This window comes from Phyllobates terribilis, unplaced genomic scaffold, assembly GCF_046119375.1.
Source record: "Phyllobates terribilis strain yellow unplaced genomic scaffold, ASM4611937v1 Scaffold_124__1_contigs__length_5142088, whole genome shotgun sequence".
Taxonomy (NCBI): Eukaryota; Metazoa; Chordata; class Amphibia; order Anura; family Dendrobatidae; genus Phyllobates; species Phyllobates terribilis.
The window spans coordinates 4,043,668-4,070,043 of NW_027362884.1; the positions used below are offsets into that span (position 1 = coordinate 4,043,668).

At 43.9% G+C, this 26,376-nt stretch overlaps 15 non-coding genes and 1 pseudogene across 15 annotated transcripts; all 16 read left to right on the plus strand.

Annotated features, from left to right (window-relative positions):
• The first annotated feature begins 323 nt into the window (after positions 1-323).
• Positions 324-514, plus strand: LOC141203610 (U2 spliceosomal RNA). Its single transcript, XR_012274644.1, has one exon. It is a non-coding gene; the product is annotated as a U2 spliceosomal RNA (small nuclear RNA).
• A 1,109-nt stretch (positions 515-1,623) lies between these two features.
• On the plus strand, positions 1,624-1,814 carry LOC141203611 (U2 spliceosomal RNA). Its single transcript, XR_012274645.1, has one exon. It is a non-coding gene; the product is annotated as a U2 spliceosomal RNA (small nuclear RNA).
• A 1,115-nt stretch (positions 1,815-2,929) lies between these two features.
• Positions 2,930-3,120, plus strand: LOC141203612 (U2 spliceosomal RNA). The gene has a single exon (XR_012274646.1). It is a non-coding gene; the product is annotated as a U2 spliceosomal RNA (small nuclear RNA).
• Positions 3,121-4,235: 1,115 nt separating this feature from the next.
• LOC141203613 (U2 spliceosomal RNA) lies at positions 4,236-4,426 on the plus strand. The gene has a single exon (XR_012274647.1). It is a non-coding gene; the product is annotated as a U2 spliceosomal RNA (small nuclear RNA).
• Positions 4,427-5,541: 1,115 nt separating this feature from the next.
• On the plus strand, positions 5,542-5,732 carry LOC141203614 (U2 spliceosomal RNA). Its single transcript, XR_012274648.1, has one exon. It is a non-coding gene; the product is annotated as a U2 spliceosomal RNA (small nuclear RNA).
• Positions 5,733-6,847: 1,115 nt separating this feature from the next.
• LOC141203615 (U2 spliceosomal RNA) lies at positions 6,848-7,038 on the plus strand. Its single transcript, XR_012274649.1, has one exon. It is a non-coding gene; the product is annotated as a U2 spliceosomal RNA (small nuclear RNA).
• Positions 7,039-8,153: 1,115 nt separating this feature from the next.
• LOC141203616 (U2 spliceosomal RNA) lies at positions 8,154-8,344 on the plus strand. Its single transcript, XR_012274650.1, has one exon. It is a non-coding gene; the product is annotated as a U2 spliceosomal RNA (small nuclear RNA).
• Positions 8,345-9,459: 1,115 nt separating this feature from the next.
• On the plus strand, positions 9,460-9,650 carry LOC141203843 (U2 spliceosomal RNA). The gene has a single exon (XR_012274867.1). It is a non-coding gene; the product is annotated as a U2 spliceosomal RNA (small nuclear RNA).
• A 1,119-nt stretch (positions 9,651-10,769) lies between these two features.
• Positions 10,770-10,960, plus strand: LOC141203617 (U2 spliceosomal RNA). The gene has a single exon (XR_012274651.1). It is a non-coding gene; the product is annotated as a U2 spliceosomal RNA (small nuclear RNA).
• Positions 10,961-13,813: 2,853 nt separating this feature from the next.
• On the plus strand, positions 13,814-13,999 carry LOC141203251 (U2 spliceosomal RNA). The gene has a single exon (XR_012274371.1). It is a non-coding gene; the product is annotated as a U2 spliceosomal RNA (small nuclear RNA).
• A 2,853-nt stretch (positions 14,000-16,852) lies between these two features.
• Positions 16,853-17,038, plus strand: LOC141203252 (U2 spliceosomal RNA). Its single transcript, XR_012274372.1, has one exon. It is a non-coding gene; the product is annotated as a U2 spliceosomal RNA (small nuclear RNA).
• A 1,115-nt stretch (positions 17,039-18,153) lies between these two features.
• Positions 18,154-18,344, plus strand: LOC141203618 (U2 spliceosomal RNA). The gene has a single exon (XR_012274652.1). It is a non-coding gene; the product is annotated as a U2 spliceosomal RNA (small nuclear RNA).
• A 1,115-nt stretch (positions 18,345-19,459) lies between these two features.
• On the plus strand, positions 19,460-19,650 carry LOC141203620 (U2 spliceosomal RNA). The gene has a single exon (XR_012274654.1). It is a non-coding gene; the product is annotated as a U2 spliceosomal RNA (small nuclear RNA).
• A 2,856-nt stretch (positions 19,651-22,506) lies between these two features.
• On the plus strand, positions 22,507-22,686 carry LOC141203204 (U2 spliceosomal RNA; annotated as a pseudogene).
• Positions 22,687-23,801: 1,115 nt separating this feature from the next.
• On the plus strand, positions 23,802-23,992 carry LOC141203621 (U2 spliceosomal RNA). The gene has a single exon (XR_012274655.1). It is a non-coding gene; the product is annotated as a U2 spliceosomal RNA (small nuclear RNA).
• A 1,115-nt stretch (positions 23,993-25,107) lies between these two features.
• LOC141203622 (U2 spliceosomal RNA) lies at positions 25,108-25,298 on the plus strand. Its single transcript, XR_012274656.1, has one exon. It is a non-coding gene; the product is annotated as a U2 spliceosomal RNA (small nuclear RNA).
• Positions 25,299-26,376: the final 1,078 nt, after the last annotated feature.

Below are 26,376 nucleotides of genomic sequence, written 5' to 3' on the forward strand. Positions count from 1 at the left end.
AGAGGTATGTAATCAGGAGCCCTCCTGCTAAGGGTAGACAGCTGCTCGTTCCACCCCACCCCCCGCCTTAATTGGTTCTCCTCCCTTCCAACGGTGTTGAGGCGGGTGGGAACAGCAGGGGGTGAAGGTGCTGTGTTTAAAGAGGTGGAGTTATGCAGATCTAAAACGCGTGGATTGCAGCAGCAGCAAGCCGAAAAGTGCAGGCATGTAAGGGATCTAGAGGTTGACAACATGTCTTCTTAACGGGAGTCCAGGAGCTCATCTCCACAAATGGACTTTTCAGGATCCTTGGGTGGCTCCGTAGTTTGAAACCAATTCTGGTTATCGCTTCTCGGCCTTTTGGCTAAGATCAAGTGTAGTATCTGTTCTTATCAGTTTAATATCTGATACGTCCCCTATCTGGGGACCATATATTAAATGGATTTTTAGAACAGGGAGATGGAAAAAGAGCTTGCTCTGTCCACTCCACGCATTGACCTGGTATTGCAGTATCTCCAGGACCGGTGCACCCCTTCTTTAATGCAGTTTCTATAATCAGAAAGAATTGAATTCAATGTTTTTTGTTCATTTTGCTTGTTTGTCGGATTTTGGGATGGACTCTTTGGCTTTGCTTTTCTTCTCCTCATTGGATTTTTCATGTTCAAAGTTGCAGAAGCCAGATTACAAGCTCATTTTGGTTCAACTTCAGCAACTGTGCATTGCATTGCCATGTAATGTGATGCAATGCTATCTTTCTAGCTCTCCCTTTTTACTTCCTTTTGGATAAACAGACATATTAGGCAAGCATTTTGGAGCTTTCACCTAAATAACTACAGGTGGTGAGATAAGCTGCACAATATAATTGACCTTTCAGTATATTGTTGCACACACACCATCTATTTAGCAAATGCCCTTGTTATCAACAGCAGCCTTTTAAACTCACCTGAGCTAACAGGTATGTGCGCTGGTTACTCTGCTGCGCTTAAAATTTCTTTTTTGGTTTGCTACAATGCCTTTTCTGAAACGTTGTCTCCTGCTGGAACACTGACTTCTTTCATTTAATGCCTGCAGACTATAAAAGAGAACCCAACCCAAAAAGTTTGGTTGATTAGTCTGTGGCATTCTGTTAAACTGTTGCTTATGGCGGTCTCTGTGAGCTTCTCAGCGACATTCAGCCAGCCAGGTATCCTGCCTGCAGTAGATGGAATGTGGCAATGGAACGCTGGCTGCGCGTGTCATAATAGGCTCTGAGCCTTTATATACCTGTGCACAGCAGCAGCCACCTTCAGTCTGCTGCTGGACAGCCAGCAGCAGCAGCAGGAGAGGTATGTAATCAGGAGCCCTCCTGCTAAGGGTAGACAGCTGCTCGTTCCACCCCACCCTCCTCCTTAATTGGTTCTCCTCCCTTCCAACGGTGTTGAGGCGGGTGGGAACAGCAGGGGGTGAAGGTGCTGTGTTTAAAGAGGTGGAGTTATGCAGATCTAAAACGCGTGGATTGCAGCAGCAGCAAGCCGAAAAGTGCAGGCATGTAAGGGATCTAGAGGTTGACAACATGTCTTCTTAACGGGAGTCCAGGAGCTCATCTCCACAAATGGACTTTTCAGGATCCTTGGGTGGCTCCGTAGTTTGAAACCAATTCTGGTTATCGCTTCTCGGCCTTTTGGCTAAGATCAAGTGTAGTATCTGTTCTTATCAGTTTAATATCTGATACGTCCCCTATCTGGGGACCATATATTAAATGGATTTTTAGAACAGGGAGATGGAAAAAGAGCTTGCTCTGTCCACTCCACGCATTGACCTGGTATTGCAGTATCTCCAGGACCGGTGCACCCCTTCTTTAATGCAGTTTCTATAATCAGAAAGAATTGAATTCAATGTTTTTTGTTCATTTTGCTTGTTTGTCGGATTTTGGGATGGACTCTTTGGCTTTGCTTTTCTTCTCCTCATTGGATTTTTCATGTTCAAAGTTGCAGAAGCCAGATTACAAGCTCATTTTGGTTCAACTTCAGCAACTGTGCATTGCATTGCCATGTAATGTGATGCAATGCTATCTTTCTAGCTCTCCCTTTTTACTTCCTTTTGGATAAACAGACATATTAGGCAAGCATTTTGGAGCTTTCACCTAAATAACTACAGGTGGTGAGATAAGCTGCACAATATAATTGACCTTTCAGTATATTGTTGCACACACACCATCTATTTAGCAAATGCCCTTGTTATCAACAGCAGCCTTTTAAACTCACCTGAGCTAACAGGTATGTGCGCTGGTTACTCTGCTGCGCTTAAAATTTCTTTTTTGGTTTGCTACAATGCCTTTTCTGAAACGTTGTCTCCTTCTGCTGGAACACTGACTTCTTTCATTTAATGCCTGCAGACTATAAAAGAGAACCCAACCCAAAAAGTTTGGTTGATTAGTCTGTGGCATTCTGTTAAACTGTTGCTTATGGCGGTCTCTGTGAGCTTCTCAGCGACATTCAGCCAGCCAGGTATCCTGCCTGCAGTAGATGGAATGTGGCAATGGAACGCTGGCTGCGCGTGTCATAATAGGCTCTGAGCCTTTATATACCTGTGCACAGCAGCAGCCACCTTCAGTCTGCTGCTGGACAGCCAGCAGCAGCAGCAGCAGGAGAGGTATGTAATCAGGAGCCCTCCTGCTAAGGGTAGACAGCTGCTCGTTCCACCCCACCCCCCGCCTTAATTGGTTCTCCTCCCTTCCAACGGTGTTGAGGCGGGTGGGAACAGCAGGGGGTGAAGGTGCTGTGTTTAAAGAGGTGGAGTTATGCAGATCTAAAACGCGTGGATTGCAGCAGCAGCAAGCCGAAAAGTGCAGGCATGTAAGGGATCTAGAGGTTGACAACATGTCTTCTTAACGGGAGTCCAGGAGCTCATCTCCACAAATGGACTTTTCAGGATCCTTGGGTGGCTCCGTAGTTTGAAACCAATTCTGGTTATCGCTTCTCGGCCTTTTGGCTAAGATCAAGTGTAGTATCTGTTCTTATCAGTTTAATATCTGATACGTCCCCTATCTGGGGACCATATATTAAATGGATTTTTAGAACAGGGAGATGGAAAAAGAGCTTGCTCTGTCCACTCCACGCATTGACCTGGTATTGCAGTATCTCCAGGACCGGTGCACCCCTTCTTTAATGCAGTTTCTAAAATCAGAAAGAATTGAATTCAATGTTTTTTGTTCATTTTGCTTGTTTGTCGGATTTTGGGATGGACTCTTTGGCTTTGCTTTTCTTCTCCTCATTGGATTTTTCATGTTCAAAGTTGCAGAAGCCAGATTACAAGCTCATTTTGGTTCAACTTCAGCAACTGTGCATTGCATTGCCATGTAATGTGATGCAATGCTATCTTTCTAGCTCTCCCTTTTTACTTCCTTTTGGATAAACAGACATATTAGGCAAGCATTTTGGAGCTTTCACCTAAATAACTACAGGTGGTGAGATAAGCTGCACAATATAATTGACCTTTCAGTATATTGTTGCACACACACCATCTATTTAGCAAATGCCCTTGTTATCAACAGCAGCCTTTTAAACTCACCTGAGCTAACAGGTATGTGCGCTGGTTACTCTGCTGCGCTTAAAATTTCTTTTTTGGTTTGCTACAATGCCTTTTCTGAAACGTTGTCTCCTTCTGCTGGAACACTGACTTCTTTCATTTAATGCCTGCAGACTATAAAAGAGAACCCAACCCAAAAAGTTTGGTTGATTAGTCTGTGGCATTCTGTTAAACTGTTGCTTATGGCGGTCTCTGTGAGCTTCTCAGCGACATTCAGCCAGCCAGGTATCCTGCCTGCAGTAGATGGAATGTGGCAATGGAACGCTGGCTGCGCGTGTCATAATAGGCTCTGAGCCTTTATATACCTGTGCACAGCAGCAGCCACCTTCAGTCTGCTGCTGGACAGCCAGCAGCAGCAGCAGCAGGAGAGGTATGTAATCAGGAGCCCTCCTGCTAAGGGTAGACAGCTGCTCGTTCCACCCCACCCCCCGCCTTAATTGGTTCTCCTCCCTTCCAACGGTGTTGAGGCGGGTGGGAACAGCAGGGGGTGAAGGTGCTGTGTTTAAAGAGGTGGAGTTATGCAGATCTAAAACGCGTGGATTGCAGCAGCAGCAAGCCGAAAAGTGCAGGCATGTAAGGGATCTAGAGGTTGACAACATGTCTTCTTAACGGGAGTCCAGGAGCTCATCTCCACAAATGGACTTTTCAGGATCCTTGGGTGGCTCCGTAGTTTGAAACCAATTCTGGTTATCGCTTCTCGGCCTTTTGGCTAAGATCAAGTGTAGTATCTGTTCTTATCAGTTTAATATCTGATACGTCCCCTATCTGGGGACCATATATTAAATGGATTTTTAGAACAGGGAGATGGAAAAAGAGCTTGCTCTGTCCACTCCACGCATTGACCTGGTATTGCAGTATCTCCAGGACCGGTGCACCCCTTCTTTAATGCAGTTTCTAAAATCAGAAAGAATTGAATTCAATGTTTTTTGTTCATTTTGCTTGTTTGTCGGATTTTGGGATGGACTCTTTGGCTTTGCTTTTCTTCTCCTCATTGGATTTTTCATGTTCAAAGTTGCAGAAGCCAGATTACAAGCTCATTTTGGTTCAACTTCAGCAACTGTGCATTGCATTGCCATGTAATGTGATGCAATGCTATCTTTCTAGCTCTCCCTTTTTACTTCCTTTTGGATAAACAGACATATTAGGCAAGCATTTTGGAGCTTTCACCTAAATAACTACAGGTGGTGAGATAAGCTGCACAATATAATTGACCTTTCAGTATATTGTTGCACACACACCATCTATTTAGCAAATGCCCTTGTTATCAACAGCAGCCTTTTAAACTCACCTGAGCTAACAGGTATGTGCGCTGGTTACTCTGCTGCGCTTAAAATTTCTTTTTTGGTTTGCTACAATGCCTTTTCTGAAACGTTGTCTCCTTCTGCTGGAACACTGACTTCTTTCATTTAATGCCTGCAGACTATAAAAGAGAACCCAACCCAAAAAGTTTGGTTGATTAGTCTGTGGCATTCTGTTAAACTGTTGCTTATGGCGGTCTCTGTGAGCTTCTCAGCGACATTCAGCCAGCCAGGTATCCTGCCTGCAGTAGATGGAATGTGGCAATGGAACGCTGGCTGCGCGTGTCATAATAGGCTCTGAGCCTTTATATACCTGTGCACAGCAGCAGCCACCTTCAGTCTGCTGCTGGACAGCCAGCAGCAGCAGCAGCAGGAGAGGTATGTAATCAGGAGCCCTCCTGCTAAGGGTAGACAGCTGCTCGTTCCACCCCACCCCTCGCCTTAATTGGTTCTCCTCCCTTCCAACGGTGTTGAGGCGGGTGGGAACAGCAGGGGGTGAAGGTGCTGTGTTTAAAGAGGTGGAGTTATGCAGATCTAAAACGCGTGGATTGCAGCAGCAGCAAGCCGAAAAGTGCAGGCATGTAAGGGATCTAGAGGTTGACAACATGTCTTCTTAACGGGAGTCCAGGAGCTCATCTCCACAAATGGACTTTTCAGGATCCTTGGGTGGCTCCGTAGTTTGAAACCAATTCTGGTTATCGCTTCTCGGCCTTTTGGCTAAGATCAAGTGTAGTATCTGTTCTTATCAGTTTAATATCTGATACGTCCCCTATCTGGGGACCATATATTAAATGGATTTTTAGAACAGGGAGATGGAAAAAGAGCTTGCTCTGTCCACTCCACGCATTGACCTGGTATTGCAGTATCTCCAGGACCGGTGCACCCCTTCTTTAATGCAGTTTCTAAAATCAGAAAGAATTGAATTCAATGTTTTTTGTTCATTTTGCTTGTTTGTCGGATTTTGGGATGGACTCTTTGGCTTTGCTTTTCTTCTCCTCATTGGATTTTTCATGTTCAAAGTTGCAGAAGCCAGATTACAAGCTCATTTTGGTTCAACTTCAGCAACTGTGCATTGCATTGCCATGTAATGTGATGCAATGCTATCTTTCTAGCTCTCCCTTTTTACTTCCTTTTGGATAAACAGACATATTAGGCAAGCATTTTGGAGCTTTCACCTAAATAACTACAGGTGGTGAGATAAGCTGCACAATATAATTGACCTTTCAGTATATTGTTGCACACACACCATCTATTTAGCAAATGCCCTTGTTATCAACAGCAGCCTTTTAAACTCACCTGAGCTAACAGGTATGTGCGCTGGTTACTCTGCTGCGCTTAAAATTTCTTTTTTGGTTTGCTACAATGCCTTTTCTGAAACGTTGTCTCCTTCTGCTGGAACACTGACTTCTTTCATTTAATGCCTGCAGACTATAAAAGAGAACCCAACCCAAAAAGTTTGGTTGATTAGTCTGTGGCATTCTGTTAAACTGTTGCTTATGGCGGTCTCTGTGAGCTTCTCAGCGACATTCAGCCAGCCAGGTATCCTGCCTGCAGTAGATGGAATGTGGCAATGGAACGCTGGCTGCGCGTGTCATAATAGGCTCTGAGCCTTTATATACCTGTGCACAGCAGCAGCCACCTTCAGTCTGCTGCTGGACAGCCAGCAGCAGCAGCAGCAGGAGAGGTATGTAATCAGGAGCCCTCCTGCTAAGGGTAGACAGCTGCTCGTTCCACCCCACCCCCCGCCTTAATTGGTTCTCCTCCCTTCCAACGGTGTTGAGGCGGGTGGGAACAGCAGGGGGTGAAGGTGCTGTGTTTAAAGAGGTGGAGTTATGCAGATCTAAAACGCGTGGATTGCAGCAGCAGCAAGCCGAAAAGTGCAGGCATGTAAGGGATCTAGAGGTTGACAACATGTCTTCTTAACGGGAGTCCAGGAGCTCATCTCCACAAATGGACTTTTCAGGATCCTTGGGTGGCTCCGTAGTTTGAAACCAATTCTGGTTATCGCTTCTCGGCCTTTTGGCTAAGATCAAGTGTAGTATCTGTTCTTATCAGTTTAATATCTGATACGTCCCCTATCTGGGGACCATATATTAAATGGATTTTTAGAACAGGGAGATGGAAAAAGAGCTTGCTCTGTCCACTCCACGCATTGACCTGGTATTGCAGTATCTCCAGGACCGGTGCACCCCTTCTTTAATGCAGTTTCTAAAATCAGAAAGAATTGAATTCAATGTTTTTTGTTCATTTTGCTTGTTTGTCGGATTTTGGGATGGACTCTTTGGCTTTGCTTTTCTTCTCCTCATTGGATTTTTCATGTTCAAAGTTGCAGAAGCCAGATTACAAGCTCATTTTGGTTCAACTTCAGCAACTGTGCATTGCATTGCCATGTAATGTGATGCAATGCTATCTTTCTAGCTCTCCCTTTTTACTTCCTTTTGGATAAACAGACATATTAGGCAAGCATTTTGGAGCTTTCACCTAAATAACTACAGGTGGTGAGATAAGCTGCACAATATAATTGACCTTTCAGTATATTGTTGCACACACACCATCTATTTAGCAAATGCCCTTGTTATCAACAGCAGCCTTTTAAACTCACCTGAGCTAACAGGTATGTGCGCTGGTTACTCTGCTGCGCTTAAAATTTCTTTTTTGGTTTGCTACAATGCCTTTTCTGAAACGTTGTCTCCTTCTGCTGGAACACTGACTTCTTTCATTTAATGCCTGCAGACTATAAAAGAGAACCCAACCCAAAAAGTTTGGTTGATTAGTCTGTGGCATTCTGTTAAACTGTTGCTTATGGCGGTCTCTGTGAGCTTCTCAGCGACATTCAGCCAGCCAGGTATCCTGCCTGCAGTAGATGGAATGTGGCAATGGAACGCTGGCTGCGCGTGTCATAATAGGCTCTGAGCCTTTATATACCTGTGCACAGCAGCAGCCACCTTCAGTCTGCTGCTGGACAGCCAGCAGCAGCAGCAGCAGGAGAGGTATGTAATCAGGAGCCCTCCTGCTAAGGGTAGACAGCTGCTCGTTCCACCCCACCCCCCGCCTTAATTGGTTCTCCTCCCTTCCAACGGTGTTGAGGCGGGTGGGAACAGCAGGGGGTGAAGGTGCTGTGTTTAAAGAGGTGGAGTTATGCAGATCTAAAACGCGTGGATTGCAGCAGCAGCAAGCCGAAAAGTGCAGGCATGTAAGGGATCTAGAGGTTGACAACATGTCTTCTTAACGGGAGTCCAGGAGCTCATCTCCACAAATGGACTTTTCAGGATCCTTGGGTGGCTCCGTAGTTTGAAACCAATTCTGGTTATCGCTTCTCGGCCTTTTGGCTAAGATCAAGTGTAGTATCTGTTCTTATCAGTTTAATATCTGATACGTCCCCTATCTGGGGACCATATATTAAATGGATTTTTAGAACAGGGAGATGGAAAAAGAGCTTGCTCTGTCCACTCCACGCATTGACCTGGTATTGCAGTATCTCCAGGACCGGTGCACCCCTTCTTTAATGCAGTTTCTAAAATCAGAAAGAATTGAATTCAATGTTTTTTGTTCATTTTGCTTGTTTGTCGGATTTTGGGATGGACTCTTTGGCTTTGCTTTTCTTCTCCTCATTGGATTTTTCATGTTCAAAGTTGCAGAAGCCAGATTACAAGCTCATTTTGGTTCAACTTCAGCAACTGTGCATTGCATTGCCATGTAATGTGATGCAATGCTATCTTTCTAGCTCTCCCTTTTTACTTCCTTTTGGATAAACAGACATATTAGGCAAGCATTTTGGAGCTTTCACCTAAATAACTACAGGTGGTGAGATAAGCTGCACAATATAATTGACCTTTCAGTACATTGTTGCACACACACCATCTATTTAGCAAATGCCCTTGTTATCAACAGCAGCCTTTTAAACTCACCTGAGCTAACAGGTATGTGCGCTGGTTACTCTGCTGCGCTTAAAATTTCTTTTTTGGTTTGCTACAATGCCTTTTCTGAAACGTTGTCTCCTTCTGCTGGAACACTGACTTCTTTCATTTAATGCCTGCAGACTATAAAAGAGAACCCAACCCAAAAAGTTTGGTTGATTAGTCTGTGGCATTCTGTTAAACTGTTGCTTATGGCGGTCTCTGTGAGCTTCTCAGCGACATTCAGCCAGCCAGGTATCCTGCCTGCAGTAGATGGAATGTGGCAATGGAACGCTGGCTGCGCGTGTCATAATAGGCTCTGAGCCTTTATATACCTGTGCACAGCAGCAGCCACCTTCAGTCTGCTGCTGGACAGCCAGCAGCAGCAGCAGCAGGAGAGGTATGTAATCAGGAGCCCTCCTGCTAAGGGTAGACAGCTGCTCGTTCCACCCCACCCCCCGCCTTAATTGGTTCTCCTCCCTTCCAACGGTGTTGAGGCGGGTGGGAACAGCAGGTGGTGAAGGTGCTGTGTTTAAAGAGGTGGAGTTATGCAGATCTAAAACGCGTGGATTGCAGCAGCAGCAAGCCGAAAAGTGCAGGCATGTAAGGGATCTAGAGGTTGACAACATGTCTTCTTAACGGGAGTCCAGGAGCTCATCTCCACAAATGGACTTTTCAGGATCCTTGGGTGGCTCCGTAGTTTGAAACCAATTCTGGTTATCGCTTCTCGGCCTTTTGGCTAAGATCAAGTGTAGTATCTGTTCTTATCAGTTTAATATCTGATACGTCCCCTATCTGAGGACCATATATTAAATGGATTTTTAGAACAGGGAGATGGAAAAAGAGCTTGCTCTGTCCACTCCACGCATTGACCTGGTATTGCAGTATCTCCAGGACCGGTGCACCCCTTCTTTAATGCAGTTTCTAAAATCAGAAAGAATTGAATTCAATGTTTTTTGTTCATTTTGCTTGTTTGTCGGATTTTGGGATGGACTCTTTGGCTTTGCTTTTCTTCTCCTCATTGGATTTTTCATGTTCAAAGTTGCAGAAGCCAGATTACAAGCTCATTTTGGTTCAACTTCAGCAACTGTGCATTGCATTGCTATGTAATGTGATGCAATGCTATCTTTCTAGCTCTCCCTTTTTACTTCCTTTTGGATAAACAGACATATTAGGCAAGCATTTTGGAGCTTTCACCTAAATAACTACAGGTGGTGAGATAAGCTGCACAATATAATTGACCTTTCAGTATATTGTTGCACACACACCATCTATTTAGCAAATGCCCTTGTTATCAACAGCAGCCTTTTAAACTCACCTGAGCTAACAGGTATGTGCGCTGGTTACTCTGCTGCGCTTAAAATTTCTTTTTTGGTTTGCTACAATGCCTTTTCTGAAACGTTGTCTCCTTCTGCTGGAACACTGACTTCTTTCATTTAATGCCTGCAGACTATAAAAGAGAACCCAACCCAAAAAGTTTGGTTGATTAGTCTGTGGCATTCTGTTAAACTGTTGCTTATGGCGGTCTCTGTGAGCTTCTCAGCGACATTCAGCCAGCCAGGTATCCTGCCTGCAGTAGATGGAATGTGGCAATGGAACGCTGGCTGCGCGTGTCATAATAGGCTCTGAGCCTTTATATACCTGTGCACAGCAGCAGCCACCTTCAGTCTGCTGCTGGACAGCCAGCAGCAGCAGCAGGAGAGGTATGTAATCAGGAGCCCTCCTGCTAAGGGTAGACAGCTGCTAGCTGCTCGTTCCACCCCATCCCCCGCCTTAATTGGTTCTCCTCCCTTCCAACGGTGTTGAGGCGGGTGGGAACAGCAGGGGGTGAAGGTGCTGTGTTTAAAGAGGTGGAGTTATGCAGATCTAAAACGCGTGGATTGCAGCAGCAGCAAGCCGAAAAGTGCAGGCATGTAAGGGATCTAGAGGTTGACAACATGTCTTCTTAACGGGAGTCCAGGAGCTCATCTCCACAAATGGACTTTTCAGGATCCTTGGGTGGCTCCGTAGTTTGAAACCAATTCTGGTTATCGCTTCTCGGCCTTTTGGCTAAGATCAAGTGTAGTATCTGTTCTTATCAGTTTAATATCTGATACGTCCCCTATCTGGGGACCATATATTAAATGGATTTTTAGAACAGGGAGATGGAAAAAGAGCTTGCTCTGTCCACTCCACGCATTGACCTGGTATTGCAGTATCTCCAGGACCGGTGCACCCCTTCTTTAATGCAGTTTCTAAAATCAGAAAGAATTGAATTCAATGTTTTTTGTTCATTTTGCTTGTTTGTCGGATTTTGGGATGGACTCTTTGGCTTTGCTTTTCTTCTCCTCATTGGATTTTTCATGTTCAAAGTTGCAGAAGCCAGATTACAAGCTCATTTTGGTTCAACTTCAGCAACTGTGCATTGCATTGCCATGTAATATGATGCAATGCTATCTTTCTAGCTCTCCCTTTTTACTTCCTTTTGGATAAACAGACATATTAGGCAAGCATTTTGGAGCTTTCACCTAAATAACTACAGGTGGTGAGATAAGCTGCACAATATAATTGACCTTTCAGTATATTGTTGCACACACACCATCTATTTAGCAAATGCCCTTGTTATCAACAGCAGCCTTTTAAACTCACCTGAGCTAACAGGTATGTGCGCTGGTTACTCTGCTGCGCTTAAAATTTCTTTTTTGGTTTGCTACAATGCCTTTTCTGAAACGTTGTCTCCTTCTGCTGGAACACTGACTTCTTTCATTTAATGCCTGCAGACTATAAAAGAGAACCCAACCCAAAAAGTTTGGTTGATTAGTCTGTGGCATTCTGTTAAACTGTTGCTTATGGCGGTCTCTGTGAGCTTCTCAGCGACATTCAGCCAGCCAGGTATCCTGCCTGCAGTAGATGGAATGTGGCAATGGAACGCTGGCTGCGCGTGTCATAATAGGCTCTGAGCCTTTATATACCTGTGCACAGCAGCAGCCACCTTCAGTCTGCTGCTGGACAGCCAGCAGCAGCAGCAGCAGGAGAGGTATGTAATCAGGAGCCCTCCTGCTAAGGGTAGACAGCTGCTCGTTCCACCCCACCCCCCGCCTTAATTGGTTCTCCTCCCTTCCAACGGTGTTGAGGCGGGTGGGAACAGCAGGGGGTGAAGGTGCTGTGTTTAAAGAGGTGGAGTTATGCAGATCTAAAACGCGTGGATTGCAGCAGCAGCAAGCCGAAAAGTGCAGGCATGTAAGGGATCTAGAGGTTGACAACATGTCTTCTTAACGGGAGTCCAGGAGCTCATCTCCACAAATGGACTTTTCAGGATCCTTGGGTGGCTCCGTAGTTTGAAACCAATTCTGGTTATCGCTTCTCGGCCTTTTGGCTAAGATCAAGTGCAGTGATCTAGCGGCTGCTGCCTTGGTCTTGGCTGAGAGGTGCTCGGGGTACCCGGCTCCTTGGCCTGGGGGGATCGCTCTGTTTTTCAGCAGGGCTTCACCTCCCTGCTGCTATTAGGGAGTCGGATTAGTCCCCGGGCAACGGGAGGCGATCATCTACCTGGCACTTCGGTGTTGAAGGTTTCTATTGAGAAGAGGAGAACCTGTTTGTGAAGAAGATGTCTGCAGCATCACATGAAGGAGAGGAAGATCATGTGCCTGAATTCGCTAAGGTGCAGAATTCTATTCGTTTGGTTGTTCAGGAGAACTTTCGAGATCAAAAGGATTTTAGGTATGTGATGAGTCAAGTTCTTGTGGATCTTTTTGGTTTGAAGACAGAAGAAGTGTTGGCGATAATGGACTACCCCAGGAGGGGTGTTTATGATATAGTTTTTGTTGACAAAGTTTTTTTTGAAGGATATCTAAGGAAAATGACTGCAAGCCAGGATAAAAGAATGGAGGGGATAAGTGTAATGCCACACTTCCCCGTTAGAGATAAATGGATCATTGTTAAAATGTACTCTCCATTGGTGGACGAAGAGGATGTTCTTACATTTTTGGAGTTTTTTTGTTTGTCAGTAACACCAAAAGGGAAGATTTATAATGAATTTGGTTTTTGGACTTCGAAGTGGAAATTTTTGGTCCGTTTCAAAGAAGATGAGCAGGGGACTGTGTTGCTTCCCCCAGCTAGGTTTAAGTTGGGTAATATAAATGGTGATATTTTTTTCAGAGGTATACCCACTTTTTGTCGAGTTTGTCGTCAATACGGGCATGGAAAGGAAAATTGTTCGGGTGGTGTATGTGGTTTTTGCAAAAAAGGTGATCATGAGTCAAAGGATTGTAAAGATCGGAGGAAGTGCAACTTGTGTCAGGAAGATACGCATGTTTTTAAGAATTGCCCAAAGAGGAAAAGAAATAAAGAGAAGGAGGTAGTGGTTAAAAAGGTTTTGGTAGAGAGAAAGGAGGAAAGTGTAGAAAAGGTGTTGGTGGTAAAGGGAAAAGAAAGCAAACCTGTAGGAGTGCAGAGGGAGATGGAGAAAACAAGAGTAGATTGGGGGGATAGGGTAGAGAGTGAAATGGGAGGTGTAAGTCAGGGAACTGGCCGTGGTAAGGTTAAAAAGCAAGAAAAGAGAAAGGAACAGGAAGTGGAGGTGGCAATGGAAGAAAATATAGTTGTTTTTCAACAACCTATGTTTATAAAGAATGCAGAATATTTTAACCGGTTGTACCGTAAGTTGTATGATGAGAAACGTTTGGACTATCTTATAGAGAATGTTAGGAAAGAACTAATAAGAGATAAAAATGTTTTTTGTGTGAAATATAGAATACCAGATGGTGTATCGAAACAAGTTTTTTCAGCATCAAGGTTTGAAGATTTGTCCCTTAAGGTTCTGAGTTGGGTTGGGGTTCATGCTTTTGATAATGGTTACAAGTATTTTACTTGATGTTATTACTGTTGTTAATACAGTTATAATTTAATTTTTATTTTTTTGGTATCCATTCAGGTTCTGAAACATTTCTTTCTTTGTAAGTATTGTTGTATTTTTGTAATTTTTTTTTCTGACATTAAAAGTACCAAAACCTGATGATGATTTAAGTTGGAGTCCACGTCTTGTCTCCCTTTGGGGAGAAGAGGACTGTGGAGTGGACTTTAATTTTAACCTGAATAGGTTCTAAAAAAAAAAAAAAAAAAAAAAAATCTGTTCTTATCAGTTTAATATCTGATACGTCCCCTATCTGGGGACCATATATTAAATGGATTTTTAGAACAGGGAGATGGAAAAAGAGCTTGCTCTGTCCACTCCACGCATTGACCTGGTATTGCAGTATCTCCAGGACCGGTGCACCCCTTCTTTAATGCAGTTTCTAAAATCAGAAAGAATTGAATTCAATGTTTTTTGTTCATTTTGCTTGTTTGTCGGATTTTGGGATGGACTCTTTGGCTTTGCTTTTCTTCTCCTCATTGGATTTTTCATGTTCAAAGTTGCAGAAGCCAGATTACAAGCTCATTTTGGTTCAACTTCAGCAACTGTGCATTGCATTGCCATGTAATATGATGCAATGCTATCTTTCTAGCTCTCCCTTTTTACTTCCTTTTGGATAAACAGACATATTAGGCAAGCATTTTGGAGCTTTCACCTAAATAACTACAGGTGGTGAGATAAGCTGCACAATATAATTGACCTTTCAGTATATTGTTGCACACACACCATCTATTTAGCAAATGCCCTTGTTATCAACAGCAGCCTTTTAAACTCACCTGAGCTAACAGGTATGTGCGCTGGTTACTCTGCTGCGCTTAAAATTTCTTTTTTGGTTTGCTACAATGCCTTTTCTGAAACGTTGTCTCCTTCTGCTGGAACACTGACTTCTTTCATTTAATGCCTGCAGACTATAAAAGAGAACCCAACCCAAAAAGTTTGGTTGATTAGTCTGTGGCATTCTGTTAAACTGTTGCTTATGGCGGTCTCTGTGAGCTTCTCAGCGACATTCAGCCAGCCAGGTATCCTGCCTGCAGTAGATGGAATGTGGCAATGGAACGCTGGCTGCGCGTGTCATAATAGGCTCTGAGCCTTTATATACCTGTGCACAGCAGCAGCCACCTTCAGTCTGCTGCTGGACAGCCAGCAGCAGCAGCAGCAGGAGAGGTATGTAATCAGGAGCCCTCCTGCTAAGGGTAGACAGCTGCTCGTTCCACCCCACCCCCCGCCTTAATTGGTTCTCCTCCCTTCCAACGGTGTTGAGGCGGGTGGGAACAGCAGGGGGTGAAGGTGCTGTGTTTAAAGAGGTGGAGTTATGCAGATCTAAAACGCGTGGATTGCAGCAGCAGCAAGCCGAAAAGTGCAGGCATGTAAGGGATCTAGAGGTTGACAACATGTCTTCTTAACGGGAGTCCAGGAGCTCATCTCCACAAATGGACTTTTCAGGATCCTTGGGTGGCTCCGTAGTTTGAAACCAATTCTGGTTATCGCTTCTCGGCCTTTTGGCTAAGATCAAGTGCAGTGATCTAGCGGCTGCTGCCTTGGTCTTGGCTGAGAGGTGCTCGGGGTACCCGGCTCCTTGGCCTGGGGGGATCGCTCTGTTTTTCAGCAGGGCTTCACCTCCCTGCTGCTATTAGGGAGTCGGATTAGTCCCCGGGCAACGGGAGGCGATCATCTACCTGGCACTTCGGTGTTGAAGGTTTCTATTGAGAAGAGGAGAACCTGTTTGTGAAGAAGATGTCTGCAGCATCACATGAAGGAGAGGAAGATCATGTGCCTGAATTCGCTAAGGTGCAGAATTCTATTCGTTTGGTTGTTCAGGAGAACTTTCGAGATCAAAAGGATTTTAGGTATGTGATGAGTCAAGTTCTTGTGGATCTTTTTGGTTTGAAGACAGAAGAAGTGTTGGCGATAATGGACTACCCCAGGAGGGGTGTTTATGATATAGTTTTTGTTGACAAAGTTTTTTTTGAAGGATATCTAAGGAAAATGACTGCAAGCCAGGATAAAAGAATGGAGGGGATAAGTGTAATGCCACACTTCCCCGTTAGAGATAAATGGATCATTGTTAAAATGTACTCTCCATTGGTGGACGAAGAGGATGTTCTTACATTTTTGGAGTTTTTTTGTTTGTCAGTAACACCAAAAGGGAAGATTTATAATGAATTTGGTTTTTGGACTTCGAAGTGGAAATTTTTGGTCCGTTTCAAAGAAGATGAGCAGGGGACTGTGTTGCTTCCCCCAGCTAGGTTTAAGTTGGGTAATATAAATGGTGATATTTTTTTCAGAGGTATACCCACTTTTTGTCGAGTTTGTCGTCAATACGGGCATGGAAAGGAAAATTGTTCGGGTGGTGTATGTGGTTTTTGCAAAAAAGGTGATCATGAGTCAAAGGATTGTAAAGATCGGAGGAAGTGCAACTTGTGTCAGGAAGATACGCATGTTTTTAAGAATTGCCCAAAGAGGAAAAGAAATAAAGAGAAGGAGGTAGTGGTTAAAAAGGTTTTGGTAGAGAGAAAGGAGGAAAGTGTAGAAAAGGTGTTGGTGGTAAAGGGAAAAGAAAGCAAACCTGTAGGAGTGCAGAGGGAGATGGAGAAAACAAGAGTAGATTGGGGGGATAGGGTAGAGAGTGAAATGGGAGGTGTAAGTCAGGGAACTGGCCGTGGTAAGGTTAAAAAGCAAGAAAAGAGAAAGGAACAGGAAGTGGAGGTGGCAATGGAAGAAAATATAGTTGTTTTTCAACAACCTATGTTTATAAAGAATGCAGAATATTTTAACCGGTTGTACCGTAAGTTGTATGATGAGAAACGTTTGGACTATCTTATAGAGAATGTTAGGAAAGAACTAATAAGAGATAAAAATGTTTTTTGTGTGAAATATAGAATACCAGATGGTGTATCGAAACAAGTTTTTTCAGCATCAAGGTTTGAAGATTTGTCCCTTAAGGTTCTGAGTTGGGTTGGGGTTCATGCTTTTGATAATGGTTACAAGTATTTTACTTGATGTTATTACTGTTGTTAATACAGTTATAATTTAATTTTTATTTTTTTGGTATCCATTCAGGTTCTGAAACATTTCTTTCTTTGTAAGTATTGTTGTATTTTTGTAATTTTTTTTTCTGACATTAAAAGTACCAAAACCTGATGATGATTTAAGTTGGAGTCCACGTCTTGTCTCCCTTTGGGGAGAAGAGGACTGTGGAGTGGACTTTAATTTTAACCTGAATAGGTTCTAAAAAAAAAAAAAAAAAAAAAAAATCTGTTCTTATCAGTTTAATATCTGATACGTCCCCTATCTGGGGACCATATATTAAATGGATTTTTAGAACAGGGAGATGGAAAAAGAGCTTGCTCTGTCCACTCCACGCATTGACCTGGTATTGCAGTATCTCCAGGACCGGTGCACCCCTTCTTTAATGCAGTTTCTAAAATCAGAAAGAATTGAATTCAATGTTTTTTGTTCATTTTGCTTGTTTGTCGGATTTTGGGATGGACTCTTTGGCTTTGCTTTTCTTCTCCTCATTGGATTTTTCATGTTCAAAGTTGCAGAAGCCAGATTACAAGCTCATTTTGGTTCAACTTCAGCAACTGTGCATTGCATTGCCATGTAATGTGATGCAATGCTATCTTTCTAGCTCTCCCTTTTTACTTCCTTTTGGATAAACAGACATATTAGGCAAGCATTTTGGAGCTTTCACCTAAATAACTACAGGTGGTGAGATAAGCTGCACAATATAATTGACCTTTCAGTATATTGTTGCACACACACCATCTATTTAGCAAATGCCCTTGTTATCAACAGCAGCCTTTTAAACTCACCTGAGCTAACAGGTATGTGCGCTGGTTACTCTGCTGCGCTTAAAATTTCTTTTTTGGTTTGCTACAATGCCTTTTCTGAAACGTTGTCTCCTTCTGCTGGAACACTGACTTCTTTCATTTAATGCCTGCAGACTATAAGAGAGAACCCAACCCAAAAAGTTTGGTTGATTAGTCTGTGGCATTCTGTTAAACTGTTGCTTATGGCGGTCTCTGTGAGCTTCTCAGCGACATTCAGCCAGCCAGGTATCCTGCCTGCAGTAGATGGAATGTGGCAATGGAACGCTGGCTGCGCGTGTCATAATAGGCTCTGAGCCTTTATATACCTGTGCACAGCAGCAGCCACCTTCAGTCTGCTGCTGGACAGCCAGCAGCAGCAGCAGCAGGAGAGGTATGTAATCAGGAGCCCTCCTGCTAAGGGTAGACAGCTGCTCGTTCCACCCCACCCCCCGCCTTAATTGGTTCTCCTCCCTTCCAACGGTGTTGAGGCGGGTGGGAACAGCAGGGGGTGAAGGTGCTGTGTTTAAAGAGGTGGAGCTATGCAGATCTAAAACGCGTGGATTGCAGCAGCAGCAAGCCGAAAAGTGCAGGCATGTAAGGGATCTAGAGGTTGACAACATGTCTTCTTAACGGGAGTCCAGGAGCTCATCTCCACAAATGGACTTTTCAGGATCCTTGGGTGGCTCCGTAGTTTGAAACCAATTCTGGTTATCGCTTCTCGGCCTTTTGGCTAAGATCAAGTGTAGTATCTGTTCTTATCAGTTTAATATCTGATACGTCCCCTATCTGGGGACCATATATTAAATGGATTTTTAGAACAGGGAGATGGAAAAAGAGCTTGCTCTGTCCACTCCACGCATTGACCTGGTATTGCAGTATCTCCAGGACCGGTGCACCCCTTCTTTAATGCAGTTTCTAAAATCAGAAAGAATTTAATTCAATGTTTTTTGTTCATTTTGCTTGTTTGTCGGATTTTGGGATGGACTCTTTGGCTTTGCTTTTCTTCTCCTCATTGGATTTTTCATGTTCAAAGTTGCAGAAGCCAGATTACAAGCTCATTTTGGTTCAACTTCAGCAACTGTGCATTGCATTGCCATGTAATGTGATGCAATGCTATCTTTCTAGCTCTCCCTTTTTACTTCCTTTTGGATAAACAGACATATTAGGCAAGCATTTTGGAGCTTTCACCTAAATAACTACAGGTGGTGAGATAAGCTGCACAATATAATTGACCTTTCAGTATATTGTTGCACACACACCATCTATTTAGCAAATGCCCTTGTTATCAACAGCAGCCTTTTAAACTCACCTGAGCTAACAGGTATGTGCGCTGGTTACTCTGCTGCGCTTAAAATTTCTTTTTTGGTTTGCTACAATGCCTTTTCTGAAACGTTGTCTCCTTCTGCTGGAACACTGACTTCTTTCATTTAATGCCTGCAGACTATAAAAGAGAACCCAACCCAAAAAGTTTGGTTGATTAGTCTGTGGCATTCTGTTAAACTGTTGCTTATGGCGGTCTCTGTGAGCTTCTCAGCGACATTCAGCCAGCCAGGTATCCTGCCTGCAGTAGATGGAATGTGGCAATGGAACGCTGGCTGCGCGTGTCATAATAGGCTCTGAGCCTTTATATACCTGTGCACAGCAGCAGCCACCTTCAGTCTGCTGCTGGACAGCCAGCAGCAGCAGCAGCAGGAGAGGTATGTAATCAGGAGCCCTCCTGCTAAGGGTAGACAGCTGCTCGTTCCACCCCACCCCCCGCCTTAATTGGTTCTCCTCCCTTCCAACCGTGTTGAGGCGGGTGGGAACAGCAGGGGGTGAAGGTGCTGTGTTTAAAGAGGTGGAGTTATGCAGATCTAAAACGCGTGGATTGCAGCAGCAGCAAGCCGAAAAGTGCAGGCATGTAAGGGATCTAGAGGTTGACAACATGTCTTCTTAACGGGAGTCCAGGAGCTCATCTCCACAAATGGACTTTTCAGGATCCTTGGGTGGCTCCGTAGTTTGAAACCAATTCTGGTTATCGCTTCTCGGCCTTTTGGCTAAGATCAAGTGTAGTATCTGTTCTTATCAGTTTAATATCTGATACGTCCCCTATCTGGGGACCATATATTAAATGGATTTTTAGAACAGGGAGATGGAAAAAGAGCTTGCTCTGTCCACTCCACGCATTGACCTGGTATTGCAGTATCTCCAGGACCGGTGCACCCCTTCTTTAATGCAGTTTCTAAAATCAGAAAGAATTGAATTCAATGTTTTTTGTTCATTTTGCTTGTTTGTCGGATTTTGGGATGGACTCTTTGGCTTTGCTTTTCTTCTCCTCATTGGATTTTTCATGTTCAAAGTTGCAGAAGCCAGATTACAAGCTCATTTTGGTTCAACTTCAGCAACTGTGCATTGCATTGCCATGTAATGTGATGCAATGCTATCTTTCTAGCTCTCCCTTTTTACTTCCTTTTGGATAAACAGACATATTAGGCAAGCATTTTGGAGCTTTCACCTAAATAACTACAGGTGGTGAGATAAGCTGCACAATATAATTGACCTTTCAGTATATTGTTGCACACACACCATCTATTTAGCAAATGCCCTTGTTATCAACAGCAGCCTTTTAAACTCACCTGAGCTAACAGGTATGTGCGCTGGTTACTCTGCTGCGCTTAAAATTTCTTTTTTGGTTTGCTACAATGCCTTTTCTGAAACGTTGTCTCCTTCTGCTGGAACACTGACTTCTTTCATTTAATGCCTGCAGACTATAAAAGAGAACCCAACCCAAAAAGTTTGGTTGATTAGTCTGTGGCATTCTGTTAAACTGTTGCTTATGGCGGTCTCTGTGAGCTTCTCAGCGACATTCAGCCAGCCAGGTATTCTGCCTGCAGTAGATGGAATGTGGCAATGGAACGCTGGCTGCGCGTGTCATAATAGGCTCTGAGCCTTTATATACCTGTGCACAGCAGCAGCCACCTTCAGTCTGCTGCTGGACAGCCAGCAGCAGCAGCAGCAGCAGGAGAGGTATGTAATCAGGAGCCCTCCTGCTAAGGGTAGACAGCTGCTCGTTCCACCCCACCCCCCGCCTTAATTGGTTCTCCTCCCTTCCAACGGTGTTGAGGCGGGTGGGAACAGCAGGGGGTGAAGGTGCTGTGTTTAAAGAGGTGGAGTTATGCAGATCTAAAACGCGTGGATTGCAGCAGCAGCAAGCCGAAAAGTGCAGGCATGTAAGGGATCTAGAGGTTGACAACATGTCTTCTTAACGGGAGTCCAGGAGTTCATCTCCACAAATGGACTTTTCAGGATCCTTGGGTGGCTCCGTAGTTTGAAACCAATTCTGGTTATCGCTTCTCGGCCTTTTGGCTAAGATCAAGTGCAGTGATCTAGCGGCTGCTGCCTTGGTCTTGGCTGAGAGGTGCTCGGGGTACCCGGCTCCTTGGCCTGGGGGGATCGCTCTGTTTTTCAGCAGGGCTTCACCTCCCTGCTGCTATTAGGGAGTCGGATTAGTCCCCGGGCAACGGGAGGCGATCATCTACCTGGCACTTCGGTGTTGAAGGTTTCTATTGAGAAGAGGAGAACCTGTTTGTGAAGAAGATGTCTGCAGCATCACATGAAGGAGAGGAAGATCATGTGCCTGAATTCGCTAAGGTGCAGAATTCTATTCGTTTGGTTGTTCAGGAGAACTTTCGAGATCAAAAGGATTTTAGGTATGTGATGAGTTAAGTTCTTGTGGATCTTTTTGGTTTGAAGACAGAAGAAGTGTTGGCGATAATGGACTACCCCAGGAGGGGTGTTTATGATATAGTTTTTGTTGACAAAGTTTTTTTTGAAGGATATCTAAGGAAAATGACTGCAAGCCAGGATAAAAGAATGGAGGGGATAAGTGTAATGCCACACTTCCCCGTTAGAGATAAATGGATCATTGTTAAAATGTACTCTCCATTGGTGGACGAAGAGGATGTTCTTACATTTTTGGAGTTTTTTTGTTTGTCAGTAACACCAAAAGGGAAGATTTATAATGAATTTGGTTTTTGGACTTCGAAGTGGAAATTTTTGGTCCGTTTCAAAGAAGATGAGCAGGGGACTGTGTTGCTTCCCCCAGCTAGGTTTAAGTTGGGTAATATAAATGGTGATATTTTTTTCAGTGGTATACCCACTTTTTGTCGAGTTTGTCGTCAATACGGGCATGGAAAGGAAAATTGTTCGGGTGGTGTATGTGGTTTTTGCAAAAAAGGTGATCATGAGTCAAAGGATTGTAAAGATCGGAGGAAGTGCAACTTGTGTCAGGAAGATACGCATGTTTTTAAGAATTGCCCAAAGAGGAAAAGAAATAAAGAGAAGGAGGTAGTGGTTAAAAAGGTTTTGGTAGAGAGAAAGGAGGAAAGTGTAGAAAAGGTGTTGGTGGTAAAGGGAAAAGAAAGCAAACCTGTAGGAGTGCAGAGGGAGATGGAGAAAACAAGAGTAGATTGGGGGGATAGGGTAGAGAGTGAAATGGGAGGTGTAAGTCAGGGAACTGGCCGTGGTAAGGTTAAAAAGCAAGAAAAGAGAAAGGAACAGGAAGTGGAGGTGGCAATGGAAGAAAATATAGTTGTTTTTCAACAACCTATGTTTATAAAGAATGCAGAATATTTTAACCGGTTGTACCGTAAGTTGTATGATGAGAAACGTTTGGACTATCTTATAGAGAATGTTAGGAAAGAACTAATAAGAGATAAAAATGTTTTTTGTGTGAAATATAGAATACCAGATGGTGTATCGAAACAAGTTTTTTCAGCATCAAGGGTTGAAGATTTGTCCCTTAAGGTTCTGAGTTGGGTTGGGGTTCATGCTTTTGATAATGGTTACAAGTATTTTACTTGATGTTATTACTGTTGTTAATACAGTTATAATTTAATTTTTATTTTTTTGGTATCCATTCAGGTTCTGAAACATTTCTTTCTTTGAAAGTATTGTTGTATTTTTGTAATTTTTTTTTCTGACATTAAAAGTACCAAAACCTGATGATGATTTAAGTTGGAGTCCACGTCTTGTCTCCCTTTGGGGAGAAGAGGACTGTGGAGTGGACTTTAATTTTAACCTGAATAGGTTTTAAAAAAAAAAAAAAAAAATCTGTTCTTATCAGTTTAATATCTGATACGTCCCCTATCTGGGGACCATTTATTAAATGGATTTTTAGAACAGGGAGATGGAAAAAGAGCTTGCTCTGTCCACTCCACGCATTGACCTGGTATTGCAGTATCTCCAGGACCGGTGCACCCCTTCTTTAATGCAGTTTCTAAAATCAGAAAGAATTGAATTCAATGTTTTTTGTTCATTTTGCTTGTTTGTCGGATTTTGGGATGGACTCTTTGGCTTTGCTTTTCTTCTCCTCATTGGATTTTTCATGTTCAAAGTTGCAGAAGCCAGATTACAAGCTCATTTTGGTTCAACTTCAGCAACTGTGCATTGCATTGCCATGTAATGTGATGCAATGCTATCTTTCTAGCTCTCCCTTTTTACTTCCTTTTGGATAAACAGACATATTAGGCAAGCATTTTGGAGCTTTCACCTAAATAATTACAGGTGGTGAGATAAGCTGCACAATATAATTGACCTTTCAGTATATTGTTGCACACACACCATCTATTTAGCAAATGCCCTTGTTATCAACAGCAGCCTTTTAAACTCACCTGAGCTAACAGGTATGTGCGCTGGTTACTCTGCTGCGCTTAAAATTTCTTTTTTGGTTTGCTACAATGCCTTTTCTGAAACGTTGTCTCCTTCTGCTGGAACACTGACTTCTTTCATTTAATGCCTGCAGACTATAAAAGAGAACCCAACCCAAAAAGTTTGGTTGATTAGTCTGTGGCATTCTGTTAAACTGTTGCTTATGGCGGTCTCTGTGAGCTTCTCAGCGACATTCAGCCAGCCAGGTATCCTGCCTGCAGTAGATGGAATGTGGCAATGGAACGCTGGCTGCGCGTGTCATAATAGGCTCTGAGCCTTTATATACCTGTGCACAGCAGCAGCCACCTTCAGTCTGCTGCTGGACAGCCAGCAGCAGCAGCAGCAGGAGAGGTATGTAATCAGGAGCCCTCCTGCTAAGGGTAGACAGCTGCTCGTTCCACCCCACCCCCCGCCTTAATTGGTTCTCCTCCCTTCCAACGGTGTTGAGGCGGGTGGGAACAGCAGGGGGTGAAGGTGCTGTGTTTAAAGAGGTGGAGTTATGCAGATCTAAAACGCGTGGATTGCAGCAGCAGCAAGCCGAAAAGTGCAGGCATGTAAGGGATCTAGAGGTTGACAACATGTCTTCTTAACGGGAGTCCAGGAGCTCATCTCCACAAATGGACTTTTCAGGATCCTTGGGTGGCTCCGTAGTTTGAAACCAATTCTGGTTATCGCTTCTCGGCCTTTTGGCTAAGATCAAGTGTAGTATCTGTTCTTATCAGTTTAATATCTGATACGTCCCCTATCTGGGGACCATATATTAAATGGATTTTTAGAACAGGGAGATGGAAAAAGAGCTTGCTCTGTCCACTCCACGCATTGACCTGGTATTGCAGTATCTCCAGGACCGGTGCACCCCTTCTTTAATGCAGTTTCTAAAATCAGAAAGAATTGAATTCAATGTTTTTTGTTCATTTTGCTTGTTTGTCGGATTTTGGGATGGACTCTTTGGCTTTGCTTTTCTTCTCCTCATTGGATTTTTCATGTTCAAAGTTGCAGAAGCCAGATTACAAGCTCATTTTGGTTCAACTTCAGCAACTGTGCATTGCATTGCCATGTAATGTGATGCAATGCTATCTTTCTAGCTCTCCCTTTTTACTTCCTTTTGGATAAACAGACATATTAGGCAAGCATTTTGGAGCTTTCACCTAAATAACTACAGGTGGTGAGATAAGCTGCACAATATAATTGACCTTTCAGTATATTGTTGCACACACACCATCTATTTAGCAAATGCCCTTGTTATCAACAGCAGCCTTTTAAACTCACCTGAGCTAACAGGTATGTGCGCTGGTTACTCTGCTGCGCTTAAAATTTCTTTTTTGGTTTGCTACAATGCCTTTTCTGAAACGTTGTCTCCTTCTGCTGGAACACTGACTTCTTTCATTTAATGCCTGCAGACTATAAAAGAGAACCCAACCCAAAAAGTTTGGTTGATTAGTCTGTGGCATTCTGTTAAACTGTTGCTTATGGCGGTCTCTGTGAGCTTCTCAGCGACATTCAGCCAGCCAGGTATCCTGCCTGCAGTAGATGGAATGTGGCAATGGAACGCTGGCTGCGCGTGTCATAATAGGCTCTGAGCCTTTATATACCTGTGCACAGCAGCAGCCACCTTCAGTCTGCTGCTGGACAGCCAGCAGCAGCAGCAGCAGGAGAGGTATGTAATCAGGAGCCCTCCTGCTAAGGGTAGACAGCTGCTCGTTCCACCCCACCCCCCGCCTTAATTGGTTCTCCTCCCTTCCAACGGTGTTGAGGCGGGTGGGAACAGCAGGGGGTGAAGGTGCTGTGTTTAAAGAGGTGGAGTTATGCAGATCTAAAACGCGTGGATTGCAGCAGCAGCAAGCCGAAAAGTGCAGGCATGTAAGGGATCTAGAGGTTGACAACATGTCTTCTTAACGGGAGTCCAGGAGCTCATCTCCACAAATGGACTTTTCAGGATCCTTGGGTGGCTCCGTAGTTTGAAACCAATTCTGGTTATCGCTTCTCGGCCTTTTGGCTAAGATCAAGTGTAGTATCTGTTCTTATCAGTTTAATATCTGATACGTCCCCTATCTGGGGACCATATATTAAATGGATTTTTAGAACAGGGAGATGGAAAAAGAGCTTGCTCTGTCCACTCCACGCATTGACCTGGTATTGCAGTATCTCCAGGACCGGTGCACCCCTTCTTTAATGCAGTTTCTAAAATCAGAAAGAATTGAATTCAATGTTTTTTGTTCATTTTGCTTGTTTGTCGGATTTTGGGATGGACTCTTTGGCTTTGCTTTTCTTCTCCTCATTGGATTTTTCATGTTCAAAGTTGCAGAAGCCAGATTACAAGCTCATTTTGGTTCAACTTCAGCAACTGTGCATTGCATTGCCATGTAATGTGATGCAATGCTATCTTTCTAGCTCTCCCTTTTTACTTCCTTTTGGATAAACAGACATATTAGGCAAGCATTTTGGAGCTTTCACCTAAATAACTACAGGTGGTGAGATAAGCTGCACAATATAATTGACCTTTCAGTATATTGTTGCACACACACCATCTATTTAGCAAATGCCCTTGTTATCAACAGCAGCCTTTTAAACTCACCTGAGCTAACAGGTATGTGCGCTGGTTACTCTGCTGCGCTTAAAATTTCTTTTTTGGTTTGCTACAATGCCTTTTCTGAAACGTTGTCTCCTTCTGCTGGAACACTGACTTCTTTCATTTAATGCCTGCAGACTATAAAAGAGAACCCAACCCAAAAAGTTTGGTTGATTAGTCTGTGGCATTCTGTTAAACTGTTGCTTATGGCGGTCTCTGTGAGCTTCTCAGCGACATTCAGCCAGCCAGGTATCCTGCCTGCAGTAGATGGAATGTGGCAATGGAACGCTGGCTGCGCGTGTCATAATAGGCTCTGAGCCTTTATATACCTGTGCACAGCAGCAGCCACCTTCAGTCTGCTGCTGGACAGCCAGCAGCAGCAGCAGCAGGAGAGGTATGTAATCAGGAGCTCTCCTGCTAAGGGTAGACAGCTGCTCGTTCCACCCCACCCCCCGCCTTAATTGGTTCTCCTCCCTTCCAACGGTGTTGAGGCGGGTGGGAACAGCAGGGGGTGAAGGTGCTGTGTTTAAAGAGGTGGAGTTATGCAGATCTAAAACGCGTGGATTGCAGCAGCAGCAAGCCGAAAAGTGCAGGCATGTAAGGGATCTAGAGGTTGACAACATGTCTTCTTAACGGGAGTCCAGGAGCTCATCTCCACAAATGGACTTTTCAGGAT